Raw genomic sequence first — 16,512 nt, forward strand, 5'->3', positions numbered from 1 at the left:
CATATCCTATTTATAATCTCCTTTCGAGGATCCCCAGTTTTGAGATCTTCTACTTGACAGTCTCTAAACTCCAAGTCTTTCTCCCACAATGAACCATCTCTGATCCTGCAGCATGTACAGCATAAAGCTTTTTTTTTTTTTATCAGCCTGTGTTAAAGGCCACCAGCAAAGGCATCTTCCAATCAAGGGTGAAGGGCTAGTTGTAAAACCTGAGGATGAAAGCTCTTCAGGTATTTTACTGGATGAAGGACTGAGGGGGAAGAAAAAGACTGAGTTCTTGGAGATACGTCCATAGTCTACAAATTGGCCTTGGGCCAGGTGCACCACACCTGTGTACTGTTGCATTTGGAGAGCATCCAGATAGCTTCATGAAGGTCTCACAGGGACTTCTCTATACGACCCTCAAAGCCTTAGCTTAGGGCCTGTTTGGTTCAGGCTCAGGAGAGAAGATGGTACAGAAGGTGGAGTGAGTCTTCCTTCCTTACCACCAAGAACCATGGTTCTGTCATGAATGGGAAAGATCAAGGGATGTTGGCTTCTGGGACACAGTTTGACATTTCTTGTCCATGTGGTACTCTTTGTTTTTTTAAATAGTGGGTCAAATTATAAAAACCAAATTAAATAATTTTTTACTTACTAGGCAGAAAGATCATCCTGACCTGCCTTATTTCTCATATGAAAATGCTTAAAGGAAGGTTTTGGTTATTGTTCCATGATGTGTTTTCAAAGTCTAGGAACAACTCACAGATGAAGATAACACTTAGGAATAACGAATTATTTATTAGATCTTTGCTTGAATTCTGAAATCTGATGAAAGAGAAACTTCTGATACTTATTCTATTAATTATGAATGGCAAACCTTCATGTTTTCTGCTAAGAGTATTATAAATGGTACTAATTCCCCTTGATCCTTTCCTCTGCATAGCAGTGGGCAGGGGAGCTCTCCTCCTCTGAGTTAGGCTCATGCAGCTCACAAGACTACCTTTGAGCTTCCACCTGCCCCCAATTTTTCCACCCTTCAGGTTTCTCCTATTAAAATTACTCTTTCCCTCCAACAATTCTTCAGCATCCCCACGATCTCACTTTTGTACTCTGATCTGCATAGTTAGTTGTTTTCCTAACTCTCAAAATAGACTTTAAGTTCTTATTCATTTTGCCATTTTCATTGCACCTAGGGAATGGCTTTACACAGAGAGCTCAATAGATGATGTTGAGTTGAATTTCCTTATTTAGAACAATGTTTTGAGTCCCTGCAATGTGCTTACATTGTACTAGGTACTGGGAGAATGTACATAAAAGATGAAAATAACAGTTCTTGAACTTCAATTCAATGTTTAAAGAAAACCACATTTTAAAAAATTACAACAGATTTTCTAAATACTGTAAAAGAGATGAGCACAAAGTACCAAGGGCATACTGCAATTACCTGTGAGAAGGGCAGGAGGTATCATCTCCTTTAAAAAGATAAGGAAGATGAGGCTGATGGATGTCATTTGGTAGCCAGGTGGGTCAGGGCATGAATGGTGCTAGTCAGGCTCTATTCTGTGTCGGAATCCCACCTGAGGTAAGGAAGGGTCAGAGGGCTTGCCCCTGGGAGAGAGGATGCAACATGGGCAAAGACTCATGTAGTTTGTCCATCAAGTGTTTAAGAAAACAGGAACCGAGTCTCTGGATGTAGTCAAGTTCAACTTTGAATGTGGGCAGAACATTCAGTCTTGAAAGATCCCATGAAACAAATTCAGGGGCCAAAACACATAAAATTCCACCAATATTGATTGCTGTGACTTCCTTTTAGTATGGTTCTCTTTTAAAAAGCAAATGCTCTTAATATTTTAACATCTTAACCTAGTTCATACTCAGGTGTTCTAAGATGCTTTTCTTCCTAGGGAGGGGACCATGATCTTGGTGAAAACACTGAGTAGAAGTCTGAGTGTTTCAAAACCTGTGTGAGCAATAAAAGGAGTGAAAAAAGAATGAGTTATGTGGGTCTAGAGAGAATAACAAAATACAGGCCCTAAAAATATTAAGGAAAACAAAAGCTGGAGTGTTCTGGAAAACAGATGGACATGTAATAACTTTTGGGACCACACAGTGAAGAAAAGAGAAGAAAATTCTATTGGAAGTTGAAAAATAACACAAAAACTAAGATCCTCCCTCTTGCATTAGCTTGGAGAGAAGGGAAGTAGTGGAAGAAAAAAAAAAATAACTGGAAAGGACAGGTTTGTTCACCATCACTGAGTAGTTTTCCATGAATTCGCCTTCAGTAAATGAAGTCCTGTTATATCTCTCTGGAATTGCTACAGAGCTCATAGCACCAAAGGACCAGTGTTATTTTCCCATAATCCCTTCCATGGCATTTCATTCTACAAACCCTAAGAGGGCTCCTCCTCATGTTTAAAAGATAGATTGTGATTCTGTACCCCTCTCCAGGGCCAGCTCGAGAGAGAAGAGGAAGCCGTCCCACAGCCTCGCACCAGCACTGACAGATCTCAACCTCCCAAAGAATTAGTCACTGTGGACTCTTCATTACAACACAGCTAATGAGTAAATAAAATCAAGAGGGAAAAAGATAACTTGGTTAAATATGCACTAGGGATGGAAAAACAGACAGGGAATTAATTCTACTTACAGCAGAGTTCGGCTTCAAATCAAGTCACAGCAGGACTAGGTACAAGCAGCTGTTAACATAATCATAAGAGTTTCACTGTAAAACTCTCCTGCTTGATAAGGTGCTGAGAGAACCAATCCACAAGGGTATTTGTGTATCATCAGCACCAGTTTTGATAAAAATTTACACTAGAGGGAGGTTTTTTATATGTTTCTCCATAGGCCTCTATTTAAATGGGATTCAACCATTACAGTCAGCAAAGATAGGTTGACCACTATCCCCTTCAAAGCCTTCAATGGGTCTTCTGCAGGGATGTCCACTTTCTCAGGGCAGGTATGTTCAGTGAGAAAAGAGCTGTGTGGCACACACAGAATGGACTTCTCAGCCACATAAAATCCAGTACTTTATGACCCTGAAGTGTTGTTGAAGGCATTCTAGTCAGTGAAGGAACAGTATACTTGGAATTTCTTTAAAAATATGAGACTTATAAAAATTTGAGACTACTAGACCAAATCAACATGTACCTTTCAAATCCATCTGTAACAGTGTTGCTATAGACATAAGCTGTCTTGTGCTGGGCCAGCCCCAGGAGGAGCTGGCAGCCACCTGGGAAAAGGCAGAATGGGAGGGTTGGCATGTGTCCACAAAAAGCACTGCATTTCAATCCTCTCTCCTCTCCTCAAACCTCTGATCTCACTTCCATCTTTCTTAATCTCAGCAGACGACCTTGACTTCACAAGAAAACAGAAAGACATTAAATAGTCCTTAAAGACTCCCTCTAAATCTACCGGCATCAGCATCTAACTCACTGTCGTTTCTTCTTTCATACCGGCAAAGGTTTCCCTCTCTCAAAGGCCAGCCTTTCCCTGTGTTCTTCAGAACCCTCTTTGAGCAGCATATCTAATGGCTTCCCCAACTCTACTTACTTCCCAGGCGAGTCCATCCAACCCCATGACTTCAGCAAATTTGTGTCTCTAAGCATTACTCTTCTGGAGTCCTAGATTACTTAGCTCCATGTGGATGACCCCCTCTCAACAAGAGTTAAACCTGTGAGCTCCCTACCTGAACACTACTTCCCCAGCAACCCAGAGAATGTCACACTTCTGTGGCTCTTGCCTCCATGTCCAATAAATTACCAAGTTCCAAATTATGTCTCAGATTTACTCTCTTCAATTCCATTATCATCCCATAGAACCATCCACAATCATTGCTCACCTGGACTATTGCAATGGCTTCCAAATATCTCCTGCATTCATTTTTGCAATTCTTCCCCTGCTAATCCATTCTCCACATAGCAGCTTATCTGTTTATTGGTCCTTCTTGAAAGAAAGCACCATTCCCTATTCCTCATCTTACACCATCTCAGTGCTGTTTCACTGTGCACGCATGTTGGCATAATGCACATGGTTCTGAAGCTGTCCCCATGCACCACTCCTGACTCTTCTCTTGACTCCCTACCAGTTCCTTATGTGGCCTTCTCTTTGGTCCTTGAACAGGCCTGGCCTCTTCTCACATCTAGCACTAAAGGGAAGATTTCATCCTCACTATTAGACCTAACTCCTAGTCATCTTCAAGGTCAAGGCTTAAATGTCTCTGCATCAGGGAATCCTTAAAAAAATATTACTCCCCAGTGTTCATTTTTTCACTCTACACCCACCCCACTCACTTCTTCTGAGTTAGATCTTACTCTTAGAATACTTTCTATTTTTATTCCTTGCAACCATCAAAATTACACTGTCATTTTTATTCATGGTGCTTTTCTAGTACATCGTTTGGCAAAAAGTAAATGCTCAATAAATATCTGAATGATGAATGAGTGGATGGATGAAAAGCATTATATTCCTAAGTACCATTTTTGTAGTCAACAAGTTGAAATACATTCAAAAAAACCTCAAATAACAATTTGATATTATGACTAAAGTTTAAAAATTTACCATTCTACTTAAGAATCTTTCCTTTTATTAAACACCAAGCCAAGTTCCACCAGGAATTAGTGATATGAACAACAAAGTAAAATCCTGGATTTCTGCTAAGGACAATGAGATTGGGGCATCCTACCAGGTGATAAGCCATTGAAAGTTTCCCTTAATCAGGCACTAAATTTCTGCATCCTATGCCAGTCCATGTCAGATACCAAACAATGCCTGGTCTCACCCTGGGAAGCCGCTTTTTCCCTTTCTTGATCAGCTTTCTGATCAATCAAAAATGGAGACAATCTCAATCACATACTTTTCTGCCTTAAACACCAGAAAGAGGATTGTAGATTTTTCTAATTCGTCATAATAATTTCTCTCAGTGTGGGCCCCCAGAACACCTGCATCAAAATAACAAGGAAAACTCATACAGGCATACCTCAAAGATATTGCAGGTTCAGTTCCAGACACCACAATATAGCAAGTATGGCAATAAAGCAAGTGGTAATCTTTTTGCTGATAGAGGGCCTTGACTTCAGTTTGTAAATACCCAACATCTGTGAAGTGCAATAAAGCGAAGCTCAATAAAACGAGGTATGCCTGTATAAAAGAAAGACCTCACATCCCACCCACAACCTACAGCTGTCTGTGGGGAGAGAATTTTAACAAACTCTCAGGTGACTCTTGTACCATCAAAAATTTGAGAGCAAGTGACCAAAAATTGTCAGTCCCTTCAGAAGGGGATATAAAAGTTGTATCAATTGGGCAGCTTCTCAATTCAGTTTCTTTAGTCCCATCAAAAGAAAATCCACTTATAACCACAGAGCTACAAAAGGCAACTAAATTTAGGTTTATTTTGGGTTTTTTAGGAACCCATTTTAGGAATACCATTTTTCCCCTGTCATGAGTAGAACTAATCCCATTAATTAGTGTTGACAGGAAAGACTGGGGGAGGCTGGGACATGGGGTTAGACACATACCTGGGGGAGGAGATCCAGTCACAAGTCAGGAAGGAATGCAGTTAGCAGACAGGATACAGAACCTATCAGGTAGGGATAATAGTACAGTGGTACCTCAGTTTTTGAATGTCTCTGTTGATGAACATTTTGCTTTACAAATGCCATAAACTGGGAAGAAAATGCTTCGGTTTTCAAACACTCCTTGGAAGTCGAACATGCCACAGGGTTTCCGCTGAGCACAAGACCCTGAGGCCGAGCTGTCAGCTGTTGATCCCTGGGTTTTCCAACGTTTCAGAGCTTGAACGGGCTTCCGGAACGGATCACATTAGAAAACCGAGGTATCGCTGTACATTAAGCAATAGGAAGAGATACAGAAGAGCTTAAGGTCCCAATAGATAGTAAAGCCCAGTGACAGGAAATGGCAAGCAGAAGCTATCCGGAGATGGAGATCGACAAATGGGCAGGGGATCAGGTGGAAGGGCATGGTGTCACATAGTCATAAGAGAATCTGCCACATGCCCTTGATCTCCACCAGTCCTCAAGAAGGCCTGACAAAAAGTATTTAAAAGCTCTGCCTAACTATCTAACCTACATGCTCTTTCTAGAGTAGTGGCTAAACAATTTACATAAAACAGGTGGGTTCATCAATGGAGTTTTGAATTAATTACTACAAGATGGTTGATTTACAACTTAAGTGAAAAATATATTTATATAATACAGTCATGGATTGTGCAAGTATATACAATTAATTATAACAAACATGCTTATAAGACTCACATTTATAACAAGCCTTATGGTTAAAGGTTACGTTCTTGTGGGACTAAACATCAATGAGTCAACATTAAAGAGAAGAAATAATTCATGATAACAAGAAACAGACCATGAATAGACTTAAACCTGAATAAGACCTTGCCCACCCCTCTCCCAAGATGCTTTTTGTTGATGTGCCTTAGAGGCCACTGCTTTAGTGTCAAACCTGTCTGTCCCTTATTTTACTAAAAGTGGTAATAACCAGATTCTTTTTCTCCAAAGATCTCTAATCAAATACTATTGTGGCCTATCCTTCCTTCTTTCCTTCCTTCCTTCCTTCCTTCCTTCCTTCCTTCCTTCCTTCCTTCCTTCCTTCCTTCCTTCCTTCCTCCCTTCCTCCCTTCCTCCCTTCCTCCCTCCCTCCCCCCTCCTTCTTACTTTCTTCTCTGTTTTGAACCAAGCTAGAACCTCAGTTTGAGGCTCAGAATCCCATTTCTATGTCAGTTAGTATCATGCACTCTGCTTTTAAGGAGACTCACAAGAGCAAGACAAGGCCCCAGATCTAGAAGGAGTAAATAATCGTACAGGCTAACTAGACAAGAGGCTGAGCACAGGGGCAAGACATGAAATGCGGTTACCACACCCTGTTCCTTTACACCAGTTCAGAACATCCATTAATCACAGACATAAAGCCCAAAAAGGCAAGCCCTGGGCACTGAATGCAACTGCCTAGGTCCCTCCTTTTCCATTCAAATTTTTGCCTTATTTCTGATACCTTTTCAGTCTTCTATCTAGTTTTCAACACTGAACCCGATCTCTGGACTTATTTGACCAAATTCCCTGGCTTTGACCTGTCATTCTGCTCTATCTCATGTGTCCTTCAGCCAAAACATCACACCCTTTGAAATATAACTGGTTAGTTAGGCCAGTTCTAGCCTTCCGCAAAAGAGGTTCAGAATTAAAAGGAGGAGATATACAGAAAGAAATAGACACAAAATAATGGACCCAAGTGGAGCCCAAGACCAAGCAAAGAGCCAGAGAGACAGTAACTTCATGGGCTGAGAACAGCGATTTTCAACCTTTTTCATCTCATGGCACACATGAACTAACTACTAAGATCCTGCAGCACGTTAAAAAAAATATTTTTTGCCAATCTGACAAAAAGAAATAGGTATAATTTTGATTCATCCACACTGGATGGCTGTTGTCGTGTTGGCTGTTGTCACTTTTTTATTTAACAATCTAAGGGAAAAGAGGTCAGTGCCCCTGACTAAACAGTCAGGTACCGCATGTTTTAAAAATTCTTGCTGTTGAAAACCACTGACCTAGAGTCCAGGCGAGGCTGCCGATCTGGAGCAGGGTGGGCAGTGGAACACAGGCACCAGATGTCTTGGTAAAATGGTAGAGCAGGAATCATTCTGTCAGAAGAACAGGTATGAGAAAAAGATGTAAAAAAAAAAAAAGAAACTGGTGCTTTTTGTGCATCGGCCACATCTGTTCTTTTCGTTGCCCAGCACCCTCCCATGGGACACACTTTTGGAATCCACCCCTCTCCCATTCTAAACCTTCTGACTTGGGTGCGATTAGCCTTACCCCAATTGCCGTCGATGAACCCGGGTTGTTTTAATCCAATGACCACAACTCATCTTCCTAGTTGCACAGACTGACTTACTGTAGAGTCAAGCACCGACATGTGGGGGCTTCTGAGAGACTCAGTATAGAAGAAACATTCTTTTGAACCCAAAGTCCCCCAACCATGAAGTGTGAGGATGTGAGGATTAAATATATATATATATATATATATTTTGTTAAAAAGGATTCTACATATTTTCCTATGCCGATTGGAAGCCATTAAATAAAGGTTGTTAAACAGGGAATGAGACAAATAAACTTGTCTTTTAAAAATCACTGCTAAATCAGAAACCAACCAGGGTGTTTGTTTCCTGTGAGCTCCTCTGAGGGACAATAGGTTACATAAAACAAAGTGAGCAGTGCAAGCCCAGAAACTGGAATATGTTCCTTGCAGCTCTAAAAAGCTGAAAAGTAAAGAGTATACTTTATTTTATAGGAAAAATATAGCTCTGTCTTGGAGCTTTGAGGGGGAACATTGCCACAAAAGACCCAAAGGTCCATTGCAGTTTTACAACCAGGACAGGCACTGATCCTTCCATTCCTGGTGCTTGCGGTGTGACAAGTGAAAGTATGGATAAGACTGAGTGTGAAAATCAGAACTTGCCACACAAGCCTCAAAGAAAATGTCAGGCATATGTCACTTTCCAGGGGTAGGATACTTCTGGACTTTAGGAAGTTAAATTTAATCCAATCATTATTTTTTAAATGTCACTTCTCATTGTCTAGCCCATTTTATTGCTACAGGCACAAATCATTTTTAATAATGAGTAATATGCAGGGTAAAGGACAATTATAGTCCAGAGGTCTTACAAATCAAAGGAATTACACAGATAAAATCCCTGAAGCAAGTTCATGAATCCATAAGATATGAAATTCAATTTGCTTAAAATGTCACCAATTCATCATCTCCAGTTTCTGGGCTAAGTCAGAGCAGCTCCGGAGATCATGATTCTGATCCCAGGCACCGGTCTACCCAGCATGTGACGCTGAGACCTTTCCCCCCCAAATTAGGTCTCACTGTTTTACAGAGTTCTAGGTCCCATGTAAATGCGTTAGTAACAAGCCAACAATTGCTCCCAAACAAAGCCTTGTTTGAAGTTCGACAGACTTTGCTGCTTCAAAGTCTTAACCCAATTTTATTTAATTTCTGGGGCATAACACAGAAATTAACTGTGATTGCAGTATTTTTTACTGACTAGCAGCCCTATTCAGGGAACCTAATGTATCCAACCACAGCTCTTTAGATTCATGTAGTTCCATTACTGTACTTTCAAAATAACCCTGAGATGGCACACAGAACCATTAAAATGCCTCCTTTTGAAGATTACTGAAATCCATTATGATAATGTTTCCCCCTACTACCCTCCTGGTATGGATTGCTGTCTCTTGGGCCAGAATTTAAGATTATTACATTAAAAATTCTGACTTACTTCATGGATTAACCTTCCTTTTTAAAGGAAAATTGATAATGCCATATCTTTTTTAAAAAATAAATTTTATGTCTTACAATGATGTAACCAGTTTATACACATTAGGTTTTGGAAGTTAAGTTTTTTTTATTTATTTCCTAAAACAGGGTATCTAAAAACCCATCCAGGACTAGATCCAATTGTTGCAGGTATTTTTCACTGGTCTGTGGCCTATGAGGATGCCAAGGAGAACTTGCTAACAAGAATCACATCAGTTAAGGAAAAACACATCTCTATTTTGTGTGCTGGTAGTTATTTCCCCATTTTAGAGATGTGGACTTCATTATTACTTTACTTGATTTCAATCTACAGAATCGACATACAGAGTACAGACATACCTTGGAGCTTATATGCGAGTTTGGTTTCAGGACACATAAATAAAGCTAGTATCACAATAAGGCAAGTTGTGATCTTTTAGCTGGGGGAGGGAGGGTCTTGCCTTCAATTTGTAAAATACGTAATATCCGTGAAGCACAATAAAGCGAGGTATAGCTATACACCCTAGGATGTGTGTTTCTTACGCATGTTCCTAATGTTTCCTTTACCCCACTCACATACTGTCTCCTGCATAAGATAAGAGATCACCTCTAGAGACACCAGGGTCTCTTCCTGTCACCATGTTTTAGAATGAATCCTAAAAAACCCCATAACATTAGGATTTCTAATTGTTTCTCTCAAAATACCCAATTATCATAAACTTAGTCATAAAATGTAATCATAAATTTTCAACTATTTTCTAAGGTTGGCCGAGAATGTACATAAGTGGCAGAAATATTTGGATTTTGTTTTTATTTTAGCTTTTTAATTAAATGACAATATGATTCAGGATGCTGAGTCCCCTGTAGAAGAAAGAAGGGGATAGACTGGCAGAGAGGTACACAGGGGGTTTCAAATATAAAAATACTATTTCTTAAACTGAGTAGTGGGTACATGGGTGTTAATCATACCATTAATCTTTATTTATAAATATTATTTTGTATCTACTCAATATTTTATAAAACCAGGGTGTTTTGGTTTTGTTTTGGCTGGTTTTTTAATGCTCACTTGAGGATATTTTTTCTATTGCTTTTCAGAGAGAGTGGGAGAGAGAGAAGATCATCAATGTGAGAGAGACACGTCGATTGGTTGTCTCCTGCACGCCCCCCTGATGGGGCTGGGGATTGAGCCTGCAACCAAGGTGCATGCTCTCGGCTGGAATCAAACCCGGGACCCTTCAGTCCTCAGGCCTACACTCTAACCACTGAGCAAAACCAGTCAGGGAAAAACCAGTTTTGAAAACAAAGCAAACTACATGGAAACAGTCCCTTTTCCAATTTCCATGCTCATATTATTACAACCTAACTGAAGGAAATCAAAGACATCTGTGACATTTGACAAGTTTTTTGATACTTTCAGGAAAACCCTACAGGAATAATGTTGCCTCTGAAAAGACTTATATCCAAAGTTGCTATAAGATACTATTTGAACAATACCATGAAGTAATACTATCAACATTAGAAAAAACAAAATATTATGCTTCACTTCAAAAACATAACTTTAAAAACAACCAGGCACTATCTACCCCACACAGCAAGCATCTGTGTGTTGCACACCTCCTGGGCAGTGGATCTTGTATTTGTACTACTGCAAACACAGACAAATACAGTCTCTGCCTCCAGGGAGTTTACAGTCTAACAGGGAAGGAAGACAGACATATAAGCACTGGAGGTAATGCAAGAGAGCATTAAATAAGTGATAAACAGGAGTGGAAACACTATGCTATGGAGTTGAATTAAAGAAGTGAATTGAGGCCTCCCTTGGGAAACAGCCTGCACTATAATTCATTCACACTGGTCTAGGGTGAGCCCCTCACCCTTATAGCTACAGAACTGGATTTTATCAATGCCCCAGAGTTGATCAGATTTAGCGACGATTACTCACATTCACCAACTCCCAAAAGTTTAAAGAATATAAATCAAAATGCTAACTTATAAATTTACAATAAGAATAACTGCTGGGCAGAGCAGATGTCCATGTTGCCCAACCAGCACACATCTCTCCCCACAGACAAGCTAAATGAAAAGCCCTAGAGTGAGAGAGGTGATTGGGATACAAGAAGTCAGGAAAAGAGCAGTGGGTGACATGGTTATAATGTTTTTAGAAAGTGTCATTTTGCTAACTTGATGTGTCCAACTGCACAAAAGGGACATGCTTCGGGAATGACCACACATTCCCATCGTCCTAAAAGGATGCCTTCTCCTCTAGGTTGGACCAGAATGAGCATGGTCAGTCTGCCTTCCTGTGCCTCCTTTTTGCACGCTTCCAGGGTTGACCACATACTCTCAGGTGGTGTTCTAAAGTTGTATTCTTTCTTTGGTTTGCTAAAAAACTTTAACCACATTAGAAGCAAGTCTTCTAGTGGGAGACTAGTCAGCATCTTTGCATAGCTGTACCCGTTTCTGAAATTTAGTGTATAAGGTAATTCTCAGTGTTCTTACATATGGCATAATTAGGTTAAGGGTTCATGCAATAGGAGATGGGACTGGCTATGGAAGCCTGGGGCATATCATGAAGTTCCCCCAACACCTGGAATACTATCCTAAAGAATGGCCAGTCGTTGAAGATTTTTAGGAAGAGGAATGACCTATCTCACCTTAGAATGCAACCATCTTTCCAAAGTCCTTTTGAAAACCATTTTGTGGGGGAAATATTTTGTAATACCTGTGACATTCCAAATGCACTTCATTCCAGGTACACATCCTTTAAAAAGAACACACTCAAAAGGTAATTTGGAGTGTCATCTCAAAGAGGAGCCAAAACTTACTAAAAAACACAGCAAAATTATGTTGAACAGCAGGTAGAAAATGAATGTGTCAATTGAATTTTTCTCATTGTTTTGGGTTTGGTGAATAAACCTTAGTTTCTAGACCAAAGCTGTCTAGTGGCTATATATATCAATGCAAGCCACACATGGAACTTAAAATTTTCTAGTAGCCACATTAAAAAATGCAAAAAGAAACTGATGAGCCCAGCCGGGAGTGGCTCAGCGGTTGAGTGTAGACCTGGGATCCAGGCAATTAGCGTTAGATTCCTGGTCGGGGCACATGCTTGGGTTGCGGGCTGCAGCCAATCAATGACTCTCTCATCATTGATGTTTCTGTCTCTCTCTCTCCCTCTCCCTTCCTTTCTCTGAAATCAATAAAGATTTTTTTTTTTTTTAAAAGAAACTGGTGAAATTAATTTTACTTTAAATTTTATTTAATCTAATATATCCTAAATATTATATTCCATATGTAATCAATATAAAAAGTTGTTATTGAGATAGTTACTTTTTTTCATACCAAGTTTTGTAAATCCAACATGCATTTTGTGCTTATAAAACATCTCAATTTAGCATACAAAATCAACATCTGGAAATCAGTGGCATTTTTATACAACAACAATGAACTTTCAGAGAAACTAAAAAAAAATACCATTTACCATTGCAACTAAGAAAATAAGATACCTAGTTATAAACTTAACCAAGGATGTAAAAGACCTGTACTCAGAAAACTACGTGACACTGAAAAAAGAAATAGAGGAAGATATAAACAAGTGGAAGAATATACCATGCTCATGGATTGGAAGAATTAATATCATTAAAATGTCCATACTACCCAAAGCAATTTATAAATTAAATGCAATTCTTATTAAAATACCAACAGCATATTTCACAGACCTAGAACAAACATTTCAAAAATTTATATGGAACCAGAAAAGACCCCGAATAGCTGCAACCATCTTGAGGAAAAAGAACAAAGCAGGAGGGATCACTTTACCGGACATGAAACTATACTACAAAGCCATTGTAATCAAAATGGCCTGGTATTGGTACAATAGACATACAGATCAATGGAATAGAACAGAGACCCCAGACATAGATCCACACCATTAGAGTCAGTTAATATTTGACAAAGGAGGCAAGAGCATCCAATGGAGTAAAGACAGTCTCTTCAATAAGTGGTTCTGGGAAAATTGGACAGATACATGCAAAAAAGTGAAACTCGACCACCAACTTTCACCATACACAAAAATAAACTCAAAATGGATAAAGACTTAAACATAAGTCATGAAACCATAAAAATCCTGGAAGAAAACATAGGCAGTAAAGTCACAGACATCCCACGTAGTGGAATTTTCACTGATACATCCCCTAGGGCAAGAGAAACAAAAGAAAAAATAAGCATATGGGACTACATCAAACTAAAAAGCTTCTGCACAGCAAAAGAAAACAGCCTCAAAATAACAAGGATCCCCATTGTCTTGAAGTATAGCACTCCCATTTCAGCCTTTTCAACCACTACTTTGAAGCAGGAGCTACAAAATTTGGTAAACAATGACCTCTTCCCCTCTTCTGGCTCTTTGTAAACTTTGTAAAAGGTTTCTGCTGGTAAAAATTCCAGGGAGTAAATTCCAGGGAATAATTAACCAAGAAAGTTAATTAGCGCTTATCTTAGCTTCTGTTTACCGCTTTGCTAGCCCCCCACCTGCCCCCTTAGCCAAATAGAATGTGGTTTTTGCCTTTATATTCTCTCTGCAAAGACTGCGAGTCTGTTTAGGGTATGAGGCCCTCATAGCCACCGGCTGAATAAATTCCAAACACTCAATTTGGTATCGGTATGAATTAATCTCATGAAAATTGGGTATAACAGTGTGGGAAAACATATTTGCCAAGGATGTATCTGATAAGGGGCTGATTTCCAAAGTGTACAAAGGACTCATAGTACTCAGCAAGAGGAAGACAAACCAATTAAGAAATGGGCAAAGGACCTGAATAGACGCTTCTCCAAAGAGGACATACAGATGGCCAAGAGATACATGAGAAAATGCTCAAGGTCACTAATCAGCAGAGAGATGCAAATTAAAACCACAATGAGGTATCACTTCACACCTGTCAGAATGGCTCCATCAACAAATCAACAAATGATACGTGCTGGAGAGGATGTGGAGAAAGGGGAACCCTAGTACACTGCTGGTGGGAATGCAGACTGGGGCAGCCACTATGGAAAACAGTGTGGAGGTTCCTCAAAAAATTAAAAATGGGGCTGCCTTTTGACCCAGTGATCTCACTTCTAGGAATATATGCTAAGAAATCTGAAACACACGAGAAATGTATGTTCTGCCTATTGCTAAATGAAAACTTTTCATAGAAAAAACTTCTGAAAGAAAGGGTTTATTGAGCCAGATGCTGGCTAGAAAAGGACTGGGTCCTGGGGGTGAAGTCTGAGCCAGCAGCAGCAGCTGGATGGAGAAGACAACACGTCTGCCGTCCTGGAGCTGACGTCTCTTTTATACATTGTTTTAAGGAAGAAAAATGCAAGTTATTTTGAAGACTTTACATTGGCTACAGATAGGGTGAAGTGGGGGCAGTTCTAGGATAGGGCCACAGTCCAGTAAGGAAGAAATATTTACTCGTTTTGACTGGTTGTGGGCAACAGTCCTGAAAGTTCATGCGTGTGCAGGATGCGGTGGCATCTGGGGGTCGGTTAGCTGGTTGGCCACTTCTTTTCAGAGAGCCACCTGGAGGTGGGTTCAGAGCTCCAAGGCACATTCGGGAATGGAGCAGCCTTTTGGTAGGTGGCCCACAGCTATTGTCTGGTTAATTACTCTTGTCTCTCTCACTCTCTGATTTGCTATAACTTAATTTAGGATAACTCACGTCACTGTTAACATATTTGACTCTAGTCCTTGCAAAGTAAAACCTTGCTCTTCTTGTGTTAAGAATATTTACCTCTTTCCTACCCTGAATTATATCACATACTTGTCCACTTATCCAATTTTCTCTTAATGCATGTTTCCAAGTGACTGTAATCACTAGGTTTCGCCTCTTTCTTGGTCTGAAAAACTTAGGGATTTTTCAGCTCACTCTGCCACCTTTCCAGAAAAACACACACAACAGAAACTCTTTTATCTTGAGGTAATTTTAGTATAGGTCTGATTAGAATAATCCACATTAAATTCATTTGTTTTTCTCCATTTTAGGAACTATCCATTGTAACCAAATCATTAACTTTCAGAGCCACACAATAACATAACAGAATAAAGTAAGATCTTTTGAAATTTTTACAGGTACAGTGTCATGACCAAATAAAAAACAGTAATAGCTGGTTTATCCAGCTTTGTTGTGGAATTAGTTAATTTCCCAGATAGCTGGCAGCTACCCTAAGCACTAAAAATTTAAACCTAAAATCTCTATCAAGGTGTAGTCCAGTAATGTAGCCCAGGGGGCTGGAGAAGTGGGCAGGTTGGATGTCCCTGCAGCCTTGAGTCTAATTTTTTGTGTGTCCCTGTCTCCCCCTTCCCTGCCAAGATATCAGTCAACCCCTCTTAGGCTTCTCGGAGCTCTTTCTTTAAAAAATGCATCCTTTCCCACTGTACATATATCTTATAGCCTCTCATTTGGGCCAGGTGGAGCAGCCTCACTTCAAGTTGGTTAAAATTCTGTATATATTAACAGAACAAGTAATCGAAGTTGAGGGACTTACCTGTGAATATGCAACGTGGGCTCAGGAAGTGTGAACTTCTTATGGTATCAGAACTTTGTGGCACCTATTCTAGCCCGTAAGGATTTTTACTTTGTTTTTAATTTTTTCTAGATAGTGAAAATTGCTACATAGCCATTAAAGCAAGATATTGCTATTATTATTCAGCAAAATATGACCTTTGTCATTTTTTACCCTATTTTAAGATGCTAAGTCCGTCACCCACTGTAACTGCCGGAAATACTCGGGGGATGTACGTGCGTATTTATAGTAATGAGAGTTAGTCATTCACATTTCTGAATGATATAGCCTAATAAGCAAAAAGGAAGTTGTTAAACACGATTTCCAAGAAGTGATTTGTTCCAGTTAATTTACTTTAATTTATACAACACGCTAGGCATTTTCTTACCATAATAAGTAGAGCAGACTGGAAGAACAACCTTTGAGGCCCAAAGACGTTTTATTGGAAACATCTGTTTTCATGACGCAGGTCAGTTGCCATAGATGGAAAAGCATTAGGAGGTGGGGCTGGAGGTGTATTAGCATCATACCTCAGGGAGGCTGTAAAGAATGTTAAAACAAGTCCCTTCTAACAGTTGGTTTATTAATTACATCTTTTTCCCAGGAGGAGTTTGCTCGTTTCGGTTTTTGTTTGCTGTTATTTTAGTTCAGGCAAATCAA

The sequence above is a fragment of the Miniopterus schreibersii genome, assembly GCF_964146895.1.
Source record: "Miniopterus schreibersii genome assembly, chromosome: 9".
In the NCBI taxonomy this organism is placed as follows: Eukaryota; Metazoa; Chordata; class Mammalia; order Chiroptera; family Miniopteridae; genus Miniopterus; species Miniopterus schreibersii.